This window comes from Panthera pardus, unplaced genomic scaffold, assembly GCF_024362965.1.
Source record: "Panthera pardus isolate Hobbes unplaced genomic scaffold, ASM2436296v1 HiC_scaffold_13, whole genome shotgun sequence".
Classification (NCBI taxonomy): Eukaryota; Metazoa; Chordata; class Mammalia; order Carnivora; family Felidae; genus Panthera; species Panthera pardus.
Window position 1 is genome coordinate 192,671,745 of NW_026526688.1, and position 12,028 is coordinate 192,683,772.

At 51.0% G+C, this 12,028-nt stretch overlaps 1 protein-coding gene across 11 annotated transcripts in view; it reads left to right on the forward strand.

The window, feature by feature from the left end:
- The window catches only part of PROM1 (prominin 1), a 134,190-nt gene that overhangs the window by 16,956 nt on the left and 105,206 nt on the right, over positions 1 to 12,028 (forward strand). For 4 of the 11 annotated variants that reach the window (XR_008421832.1, XM_053901672.1, XM_019453650.2 and 1 more), the window contains exon 1: positions 6,601 to 6,800. The exons of 1 other annotated variant lie outside the window; for it this stretch is intronic. The gene's annotated coding sequence lies outside the window, so the exon portion shown is untranslated. Of the gene's footprint in view, positions 1 to 6,600; positions 6,801 to 7,017; positions 7,120 to 7,160; positions 7,271 to 7,927; positions 7,950 to 12,028 lie in introns of those variants that run through there. 6 more of the 11 variants (XM_019453653.2, XM_053901671.1, XM_019453656.2 and 3 more) reach the window with 4 other exon arrangements.

Below are 12,028 nucleotides of genomic sequence, written 5' to 3' on the forward strand. Positions count from 1 at the left end.
CATAATGAAAATTATTCTGGAATTCTCTCCCAGATTTTGCCCATTGGAAGGGATTATCCCATCTCCAAGCACGGTTCCTGCACATACTCCAGACCTTTGTCCACATTCCCTGATCTTCCGTGGGTGAGGTGTGCACTTGAGTTCTGAGAATGGACGAAAGAACCTCATTTGTAAACATTTGAAACTGCTTCCCAGCCACTTTCCTTGATCTTTAAGAACCTTAAACCTATTGGGGCACCTGGGTGGCTCAGTCAGTTAAGTGTCCAACTCTTGATTTCACTCAGGTCATGATCTCACAGTTCATGGGATCAAGCTCCACTTCAGGCTCTACGCTGACAGCATGGAGCCTTCTTGGGATCCTCTCTCTCTCTCTTTCTCTCTCTCTCTCTGTCTCCCCCTCCCTTCCTTAAACCTATTAATTAAAAAACAAATTATTCTGTGTTCTCAACCGTCAGAGTTTATTGAAATCTTTTTGAAATCTTTCCCTTTGTCCCCAGCAATTTCTTGGAGTGTTGGGTCAAAGGCTGCTCTAAATGAGTTGGCTGTAGGGAGGTTTTGGGAGAGAAGCTGGCAGGAACTTTAGTGTGGCACTTACAGCATCTCTGTCCCACTGAAGAGGCTGTTACAATATTAGAACCTATGAAAAGATTTAGAGTTTCACCTTTCCAGCATATATTCAAATTTTAATTTACAGAATTAATTATTGTTAAAATTTGCCAGTTGCTACAGACCATAAGCTCCATTGGGGCTTCTAAATTGTAACTTTCGAGGAATTAAAAACATGATTGTCATGTAAATGTATAGTGGATGCATATCAAAGATTTTACTCAACTCAGTAATTACTGAGGGGACTAGTAAGATGTTATGACTGGTTCCGAGGACACGTTGAAGAGCAGACATTTACACAGGCAATCAGCAACACTGAAATGAATATTTTCCAGTAGTTGCAAAACATGTCACTAGATGCTTACAGATTTGTAATATGACCCAGTCCATAGAAATACAAATAAAGGTATATACCTCTATAGAAGCCGCAAGTTCCCTGAACGTCCCTTAGATCATGCCTCTTGCCACACCGACAAAATGCCAATCATCTGCGTTGCCCATTTCCACGTGTTGGACAACTTCTTCTGCAGGGCAGAGATTGGAATATGTCCTCAACATATTTGTTTCTGGTGTGAAGCCTTGCCAATCCTTGGGGTGAAATAGGTGAGTATCTGTGGGGTGAACATTTAGCTTGTGTATCCCACAGCCTCACCCTCCTAAGCTATGAAATTGGAAATGAAAAGGGGGGTAGGGGCGAGAGAGAGAGTTTGACAAAGAAATAGAAAGAGCGGATAGAAGGGCGCCTGGGTGGCTCAGTCAGGTCATGATCTCGCAGCTGGTGGGATCGAGTTCTGTTCCAGGCTCCGTGCTGAGCATAGGGCCTGCTTAAGATTCTCTCTTTCTTTCTCCCTCTGTCCCTCTCTCCTGTTCAAGCATTCTCTCTCGCTCTCTCTCTCCCTCTCTCTCTCTCTCTCTCAAAAAAGAGCAGATATAATAACTACCATTTATTGCCTACTCTGTGCCAAGGATGTTACATATGTCAGCTCACTTAATCTTTGCAAACCCCTCTATTTTGTACGTAAGGACACTGAAGTTCACAGAGGTTAAGTAACTTATTCAAGGGTATGCAGTGAACATGCTTATTGATTTGGTGGCTTCCATGTTTCATGTTCTCTATAAGGGAGTGAGCTCTGGAAGGGCAAGGGCTTACCCCTTTGTTTTATTCTCTGCCATATCTTGCTCAGTCTGGCCCCCAGAAGGGGCTCAGTCAATATCCATTGAATGCACGGATAAGCGATGTATGAGCGAATGAATGAATGGATGAATGAGTGAATGAATGTAAGAGCAGAGCAAGGACTCATTCCCGTATGTGTTCAAACACCACATCCCATAAGTTCTCCACTACACTACATCACAAAAAATAGCTATCCTTCTTCACTCCATGGAGTAAGTAGCTGGATGGAACTATCTATAATTTTTTTTAAGTTTATTTATTTATATGTAGAGAGAGAGAGAGAATGCATGCACAGGCAGACATTTATATAGGCAATCGGGAATGCGGAGAGAGAGAGGGAGATAGAGAGAGCGAGGGAGAGAGGGAGAGGTTCCCAAGCAGGACGCAAACTCATGAACCATGAGATCATGACCTGAGCTGAAATCAAGAGTTGGATGCTTAATCGACTGAGCCATGCAGGCGCCCCAGAGCTATAATATTTTATATTGTATTTCATAGTTTTTACTTTATTTTGTTTTCCAGTTTTACTGAGAAAATTCTTTTTCCTTGTGATGAGAACTTTTAAGATGTAGTCACTTGGCAACTTTCAAATATACAAAACAGTATTGTTAAGTATAGTCGCCATGCTATACATTACAACCCCAGAACTAATTTATCTCATAAACGAAAGGTGGTGCCTTTTGACCATCTTCCCCCTTTCCCCCACTCCCCAACCTCTCTGCCCCTGGCCACCACAAATCTGATCTCCATTTCTATGAATTGGTTTTATTAGATTCCATATATAAGTGAGATCATACAGTATTTGTTTTTTCTCTTCTCTGACTTATTTCACTTGGCTTCATGCCTTCAAGGCATTAAGGTGGGTGGGACTATAACATTTTAGTTACTCTGGCAAAAATGAGTGTTTTAATGAGCAGACAGTTTATTGTGCTTAAAATAAATACCTGATTACAGCTCAAGTGGCAGATAAAGTATGAAGCCAAGGAGAATGATGTTTTAAAAGCCTCACAATGAATTTAAAAAAAAGTGGGGTGCCTGGGTGGCTCAGTCACTTGGGTGTCCGACTTCGGCTCAGGTCATGATCTCGCGGTCTGTGAGTTCGAGCCCCAACTCGGGCTCTGTGCTGACAGCTCAGAGCCTGGAGCCTGCTTCGGATTCTGTGTCTCCCTCTCTCTCTGCCCCTCCCCCGCTCACGCTCTGTCTCTCTCCTTCTGTCAAAAATAAATAAACATTTAAAAATAAATGAATAAAAGTCTCACAATGAGGGAAATATACAAGGGGTAAATAAGAGGAGAGATAGCATTCGATAAAAGTTTTATTATTTTTTTTCCCCCAAGAATGTTCTGGATCAAAGGAAGTGGAATCTCTAGCTCCTGACCTATATGGTAGGTGCTGCATAAAAATTACTGAATGAGTGACTAACAAATGCCTTAAGGAAAGCTTTCATATGATGGGCGGAGAAGTGCCAATTCTTAGAAGGAAGTAATAGTAGCAATTATTCCCAGAGGGGTAAAACACTTCTTAGCGTAGAGGTCAGTTTTACTGTTGTATGAATTACATGTCCCTGGGTGAGCCTTTTAGGGGATATGATAAAAACTGACAACTATAGAACCAGAAGTTGTGGAACTTTCTTGCCTACCCCCTTCCTCAATCTCAGTCCAAGCATTGAGACGAAGGCACCTCGCCCTCCTTGAGAAAATGAGATCAAGTATCCTAACGCTTTGTAATTCTCTGCCCTGGGCCGCTCGTTTTTTCCCATATGGTGATGAAAAGCAAATTATGAAGCCCTGTCTGGGTTAGTGTGCGTTAAAAATGATGTCGGCACAGATGAAAGCCAGCCCTAGAGATGAAGCATTTATTTGAAACTGTTACTGGAAGACAGATTCAGCACATAAAATATAAAACCACCCCATGCTGGCCCCCAGTGAGTGGGATGGGGTTTTCCAAATTCCCAGTTCAGAATCCAAGCGCTGAGACACTGGTCTTGGCCCTGGTCTGGCCCTCGCTCTGTCTTTCCTCCTCTTTGTCCAAACTGGGGTGAAGTTTTCTTCCTTTGAATTCGTACACAATGGGCTTGATGAATGAGTTACAAATCTTACCTGAAGGTTCTTGAGGTTCAAGAAGAATGTTTTTTTGGCTTTGGGTTATTAAACATCAGCAATGCTATTTTTGGTTTCTAAGCCCAGAGGCAAGGGGAGAAAAAGCAAGATGAACGAACAGGAAAGTATGAGGTAAAACGTTTACGGGAGAACTCTGGCTTGCATGAAGCCATTCCTTTGAAAGAGAGTGGCATTTCTGTTTGGAACAATCAGTTTCTCTCTTTCTCTCTCCCCACAACTCCCACCTCCTGCCCCCGCTCAACTTCTCCCTCTCTCCTTAGCCGTCTCTTACACAAATTTCAGTCTTAAGACAGGGCAGCAGATGTTGAAATGACACAAACTTGTTTTCCTAAAGGGTCATACGCTGTCATGTTTGTTGGTCATACAAACACATTACTGGGGAGGGACATAGTTATTTATAGTAGGAAATGTCATATTAATTAGAATAATATACTCACTAACCTATTTTATTTCAGTCTTGGTGATTCAGAGAAGGCTATCCAAAGTCTTTTATAAGGAACGGCTTGTCAAAGATTGAGGATTGTTGAATGGCCAAGCGTTGTATACTCTCACAGTAATTAATGTCAACACTTCATTTCTAATGCCACAGAACCCTGATCATTTCCATGGAAACTTAAGTTTCTTATCCCATCCTGTTGTCATTTTTGCTTTATTACGGTTCACTATTTAAACCAATGCCATCCGTGAGACCTTTCTGTGCTGATGAAAATGTCCCCGATCTCCGATCTCCGGGGTCCCACATGCCAGCCTCTAGCCTTATATAGTCACTGAGCAAAGCTATTGGATAGATGAGGGATGTGAAGCCCAGGGCGGTTACATGACTTCCCAGGGACCACATTGGCAGTGAGTGACAGAACCTGAATGAATCTCCAGGCTCTCTCCAGCTGCCACGATGCCTCATGTTTTGATTTCATTTGGGCAGGAAAAATGAGGGGCGATTTCAGAAAGGAAGGCCTAATTTTTGCACCTAACGACTGGGTAGAAAAATGCGAATAATATTACCTCTTCCAGCCAGAGAAATTCAGTTGTGCTAGAATTTCTAATTCGAGATTAGAAGACTAGCATTAGGACTCCAAGCTGAATTGAACAGAACAAATCATTAAGTCCTGCATTACTATCTGCCTAAGGCTGCTCAGAACAGACCTTAATATTGTGTTCTATGTTTATTACATATTCATTTAATTATTGAACCCCTACAATGGTCCACATAGAGTAGGTGCTGGGGGGTGGGGGGAGAGTGTAGGAAAATGGATACAAAGAGTTGAAGCATTCAGTGCCTACAGGAAGACAGATGGCCAACCATTTCAATGAGGTGCTAGAATGCCATGCCACATTGTCAATCAGGGGAGCACCGGTCAGAGGGTTTTATGTTATCTTCTGATATCCTGGGGTTAGGGCAATGATGGGCTCTGGAAGCCAGATCTGGGTTTAAATTCAGCGCTTCGTTTAGTACCTCTGTGACCTCGGGCAAATTACTGAACCTGTGTTTAGTCTTATCTTTAAGATGGAGATAAGAGGCTGTCTTTGTCACTGAGATTATACAAAATAATGCACTTGAAGCACCTGGCCTAGTGCCTTGTTCAGAGGGAACATTCATTAGGTGTTAGCGCTCACTTCTATTACTGTCATCATTGTTATTTTTACTATTATTGGTAGGAATAAACATGAGCCCTGTGAGGCATAATTGTCTTTATTTTGCAGACAAGGAAACTGAGGCTTGGGGAGAATAAGCAGCCAAAGTCACAGTGATAAAAAGGGACAGGGTCAAGGTTTTAGGCAAGTCAGAGCTGGCTGCTGGCAGGAAGGGAGGACTCCCCTCTGGGCCCAGCCCTGCGAGGGCTGCCTTTGAGCAGAGGTGTTGGGAGGCCTCTGGAGGTGTTGAGGCAGAGGCCTCTGACCAGTAGGAGCGAAACCTCAGGCCTGATCAGAAGACTTAAACTACCACCTAAACGGGGCTATGCCTGTAGTGTCATTTTCAGAAATGTCCTGAACTAACACTTGTCGTCCTAGAAATATGCACGTTCAAGATCAGTTTAAACTTTAAATCAAACAATGCTCCTTCCAGCAGCGGTTTTATGCTAGATCTTGGGGTAAGGGCGAGCTACATTGGGAATGTTCCTGTGCATTCTTCCCTCCATCCGCATCGCAAACATTAAACGCCTACCGGGAACTATCCGGCAGCATCCCGATGGTGCTAGTCTTCCCTAAATCTTACCTTTCCTACAAGGGTATCTCAATTCGAGACAGGAAGTGGTGAGTGAGGCGTGAGGTGCCGGTTGGTGAGAGCAGTTAGGGGCGGGAGGGAGTGCCGAGGGCCGGTTTCCACCCGCTGCAGCTCGGGGACGAGGGGATGTCAGGGGACTCTCCGCCCCGCATCTGAAAAGAGCAATTACATCCTGCTTCGTGCTACAGCAGATGCCTAGATGCGTACACGAGAGCAAGAACAGCTTTAGGCGGGTTTTCCAGGCTTTGTGATCCGTACAGACGAACGCACCAAACGATTTGGGTTGGGTTTTGTTTGGGTAAATCAGAAAAGAGGTCTGTTGGGGGTCGGCAATCGAAGATCTAAAGCTGGGGGCGGGGTCAACCGAGGTCCACCGAGCTGGGGCCAGAGAGAGGAGGAGTTTTCCGCGGGGTGGCTGCATTCCACCCGGAGGCTCGGCCCAGGTGAAGGGGGCGTGGGTACTGTGCGAGGGGCGTGCGCGGCCGAGCAGGACTCCCGCCTCAGGAAATGCACGCAGTCCTGGGCCGGTGGGTGCCTCGGGGCGTCGCGGCGAAGCCGCCCTGCCGACCCAGTCCGGGGCGCGTCCAGAACCCCAGGCTTAGTTAGCTACCTTTAAAATCCCGAGCCGGTCCCGGACCGGGAACCGGGCCGCCAGCTCAGCTCTCCCGCTGGGGGGGTGAGTACGCTCAAGATAGCACTGCCATTCCCGAGGCTCCATCCGCGAGTGCCCGCCCGGGAGCAGGGGGAGGCCGCAACAGGTCCCCGCGGACCCCGCGGGCCTCGCTCGCGCGCCTCCAGGGCCGGCGCCTTTCCCGGCGCGCCGCGTCCCGGGGACTGACCGGCGCGCGGGGCGGCCGGGCGGCCACTCCGGAAGCCGTCCCGGTGGTCCCCCGAGCGGCTCATAAATCATTCATGAGCCGGAGTCGGGCGAGCCCCGCCGCAGGGGGGAGGGCGGGCGGCGCTGGGGCCGAAACGGGAGCAGGACCCGGCGCACGGTGAGTAGCGGCGTCCTCATCCCGGAGCCCGGGAGGCGTCTGCGGAGACGGTAGGGGCCCGAGCGCACCCCCGGCCAGAAGGCTGGGGGCAGGAAATCGGGACCGGAGAGGCTCGCTGTGCGCCCTCCTCTTCCCGCTGGCCCGGCGGCAGGTAGTAGGAGCCCCCCCCCCCCTCCCCGAGAGCGGCCGGGAAGCCAGGGGGCTGCAAAGTGGGCGAGGTGGTCCGGGCGCCGGGGCCAGCGGGAGTTCCGAGCAGAGGGCGGACGCGCGCAAACTTTGCCGGGTGGCTGTGTGGTGGGTCTTCTTTCCATCCCCTGGAAGGGAGCCGGCGGCTGCGGCGCGCCAGGTTCCAGGGCACACGCCCGCGGGACCGGGACCCCCGAGGCCGGGGGCTCGCTCTCAGAGAGTGCGGAGGACCGAGGGGAGGCTCGTCAGGGAGTTGGGGAACTGTTCTGCGGCGAGTGGAGTGCTGGGGGTGGCCAGGAGGTCGCGGGGCACGGAGCCTTCCCTGCTGGGGATGGAAAGGGGTCACCTCCCTCTGGCTTTTCCAAATGGAGTACGCGGTGCAAAGGGCCGCAGCAAGAGGGGGACCCTGGGGGAGCAATGAGAGGCCGTCTCCCCGCGCCCATGGGAGAGCGCACGCACCCCTGGCTTGACGCAGCCCCCTGCCCCCTTGGGTGCACAGCTCGGGCACCTACGGCGTTTGCCGCGTGGAGCACTGGGTGCTGCGTGCTCCCGGCGCACCTCGCCAGTACGGCGCCGGCTGGGACAACAAAGGGAAGCGTGGACAGAGGAAGGAGCTTCGAGGTGCGGGAGAGGCGGGGCCCGAGGTCAGCTTCCCCGAAAGCCCGCGCCGAGAGGGAGGGGATCCGATGGGGTGGCACACCGCTCCGGTCCCCTTCCTCCCAGGCGACCCCGATGCAGCCTCCCCGGGGCGGCGGCGGGGAACCCGCGCGGACGCGCTCCGGCAGCCAAGTTACTCCGGCAACCCCCTCCCCCAAGCGGCGGCGGATTCCTTGAGTCTCCTCGCTTCCCGCGCCAGCCCTGCAGCCCATTCTTTTGTGTCCCGCAGCCCGGGAGAGCCTCCTGCGGCGGAGGAAGAGAGGGCAGGAGGGGGCCCGGCCTGGCGGTGGGTTGGAGAGCAAGACCGGGGGGAGCCGGCGCCCCAGGCTTCCTGCGGCAACAGGTTGAGCCTTAGCCCCAGGCGGCTCGCTGACCCTTCTCCCTCCCGGGCTCCCGGATCCCGAGAGGCTTTCCAGGCCGCCTGTGGGCTGCGGCTGACCTTTGTGAAGACACGCAGGTGAATGATTGGGGTCCTTGAACGCCCCACTGGAGACTCAAGCATCTGCTTTTACATGTCAGGTTGAACCTTGCGAAATGGAGCCGTTTTTGTGGCTCAAAGACTTTCTCACTCTTTTGAAAGTATCCTCGGAGCTGTCCTGTCAAATCAGGGTGAGCCCAGGGCCGCGGTGGGGTTTGTGGAATTGATCCTGGCAATGGCAGTAGGGACCCTTTATTGACTAGCAGCGGTGTGCCGGGGAGCTGTACCCATTCGGGGTCTCACCCTCCAACACCATTCAAAACCCCACTTTACAGATGAGCAAAGGAAAGCACTGAGAAGGTAAGCAACTTCTCATGGCAAGGTTAGTGAGGGGGACTAGAGACTCCTGCCCTGTCTCACGTGAGGCCTGTTGTCACTTCAGCAATGACCTTTAGTTTAGTTTTGTTTTATTGATATGCCCCATAATTTTTTTTAAATGAACTTCTTTATGATTTCTGCCGTGGACTATTTCTGTGCATTCCCAGCACCGTGAAGCAAGCAAGTGTATCGAAGGACAAGTGTATCAAAATAATAAGGCTTTAAACCAAATATTATTTTATTGGTACCATTTCAAATATGAAGGTTTTGCAGGGGACCAAGAGCTATCTCAGATATGTTAAGGGGCAGGATGCTTTGTTGCAAGTGACGGAAGCCCACTCTCGGTAATTTTAGCAGAAATGGGACTGAGGACTGGGTAGCTTAGAGAAGTGACAAGGAGGCTGGCTAGCCGGGCTCAGGAGCTCATCCGGGACATACAAGAGGACCCCTGATTGCTGTGTGGCCACGGATGCCACCACAAGGCCCTGGATATGGCTGCTGAGACTGTGCCGTCGTGGCTAGAATGAATTAGAAACTGCCCCTGCGTGAGTGTGCGCTCCAGGCACAAGCCCAGGAGTAAGCATCTGCTTGGTGAGTCTGAGGCACCCTCCCAGGGCACAACTTGGGCACCTCAACTGACCTCACCATGAAACCCAGGGGTGTTGCCCATAGGACTCACAAAGGTGGACTCTGAAGTTGAGCAGCTCATCGCTCCCCCAAATCCCAGATGACCAGTTCCTACTACAAAGCTCCTTTTGAAGGAAACTCCATCAAAAGAAGAAGAAATGAAGGTGGATGGTCACCCTATTTGTTTTTCAAACAGTCTTTGTGGAAGTGCCATCCTCCGGGCTCCAAGCTCACAATCACGTGAAATATTTGCTCAAACTTCGCATTCTTGGGCCCCCTTTCCAGTTTGAACTCGGTGTATTTGCAATGGACACCAGGAATCTGCACCCCATAAATCGGAAAAATGGTGAATTCGACTTCTTGATTGGTCCAGTGCCCGTGTGAGGAGGTAGCCCCCGAGGGAACAGTTTCCAAGGCTTGCAAAGTTGAGGGTCCCAGCAGAAGGCACTGCCCCAGGATGGTTGACCAGTTGCTGTGCGATGGGTAAATCCAGCAAGGAGACAATCTGCTGCATATATTGTGGGAATAGCGACAAACACCCCGACACCTCCCTTCCAGAGGCTTTGGGACCACCGATAAACACTTGATACAATTTTGAAATAGGTAAAAATGACCACGTCATGTCAGTTCCCCCTCTACCCCTCACCACTGGATTTCAGCAATCCTTACTGAGTGCCTACTGTGTGCCCGACTCCGAGGTACAGAGACGAGTAAATCAGGGGCCCCACACGGCAGCTGGGATGGATCAGCTCAATGCAATAGAAGAAGGGCATTTGGGGAAGGCGTCATTGCCAACTGGCACGAGTTAGGTGAGGAAGCGCGCGGGAACAGTGCTGGTTCTCAAACTTCGGTTGTGCTGAGAATCAGTCACCGGGAAGAGTGTTAGAAGTGCAGATTAATGCACTTGGTGTGTGGCCACAGATGCCACCACAAGGCCCTGGATATGGCTGCTGACACTGTGCCCAATAATTAGCATTTTATATAAATACCCCATTTTGTGGGGATGCTGCTCTGGGGCCGGGAGAGCTGGCCTCCGTGTGTTCGGGCAGTTCCAGGAGCTGCCCTGAGATGCCCTGGCTGCCCCCTGAGCTTAACAGGTGAGGACCCCGCCGAGATGCCTTTCGCCTTGAGTTTTATTAATTATCTGGGGTTTCCTAAGTCGTGAGAGTTTAGTATTTTCCTCACATTCAGCCCACACTTAGGGGGGATGGCACCACACTTTGGAGCAAAGAGTGAAGAAATCTGGACGGTAGCCGCTGTCCTGGCTGGCTTGATTGGTGCTTCCAGCCTCACAGCAATGAGTGGGGCCGCCTCTCATGTGTGATTTGCCTTCCCCCGCTTTTTCAGGAGGAAGGTTGAGACTGTTTCTTCCAAGCTCTCCCTCGGGCCTCCTGCCGTCTCTCTCCTTCCCTGGCTGAGGCCCGGTGGTGGCCTCACCAGGAAGTCAGCTTTTCTTACCCGCTGAGCCTCTAATCCTTCCAGCTGCTGTGCTCCCTGCCCCTCCCTTAGCAGCAAACAAGATAAGATGGGCGTGTGGTGAGTGTGTGTGCTGTGGGTATGTAAGTTTCGGGCATGTATGGAGCGTGTTAGTGTGTGTGGTAGGCGTATGTGTGGTGTGTGAATGTGTAGTGTATCAGTGTGTGATGTATCCATGTGTTAGTGTGTGTTATGTGGATGTTTTGTGTAATGTGTGTGTGTGTGTGTGTGTGTGTGTGTGTGTGTGTGTGTCAGTGTGTGTGCATGCCTGCCCGCTGGTCTAAAGGACGGCGGCCAGCCTGAATAACACACACCGTCTCCTCTCCCCTCTCTCTCCCGCGCGGGGTGGCCCCAGAGACCCGTCCAGAGTGACCTGCAGAGGCCAGCTTGCTTCGTGTCTTTCTCATCTGTCCTCTCTGGAGACGACGGGAAGGTGGCGCAGAGCAGGCCCGTGTTTGAGCGTACACGCGGGTGGCTTCCAGTCAGGACCAGTGAAAGGCTAGAGCCTGCAGCATCGAGGACGGGGCGCCTGCAGCAGCCAGGCCTGGAAGGGCCAGTGCAAAGTCACCAGGGTCCTGGTGTACCCGTGGGTGCGATGGAGCGCGGACGCGGAAGCCCATACGGGGTTAACCCGGTTGGTGCCGGGAGCCAGAGGGGCTGAGCAGCCTGTGATTAGATAGAGAGTGTTCGGGGTCATTCTGTTGGGAGCTCTGTGCAGAAGTAATTGGAGTGGGACGGGGCTTAGAAGATGAGGCAACATCCAGGGGATTAAATTCGAATTAACATCTTTCAGGAACACTCAGTTCCTGAAATCCCACCTTTGTTTGGAGCTTTCTTTGACTTGGGGGAATGCAGGCAGTGGGGCCTCCGGCCCCTTGTGCAACGCGTCACTGTCTGGACCCCCCTTCCACCCTCTCACGGTGTTTCAGGAGCACCCTGCCCTTACTCTGAAAGTTACTGAGTGTGTATCTAATGTACAAAATGGTACGCGATCAGGGCGTTCCTGACCCCAGTTCAGAGACTACGAGCACAGCATCCCAGGTCTTCGGGTAGGTTCTGTTCTGGTGCTCCCAGTTCCTCGCAGTGGCACCAGCCACACCATCATTTTGATTTATATCCTGCAGCACTTACTGCGTCTGACTCTGTGCCCTGTCCCACGTTCACGGT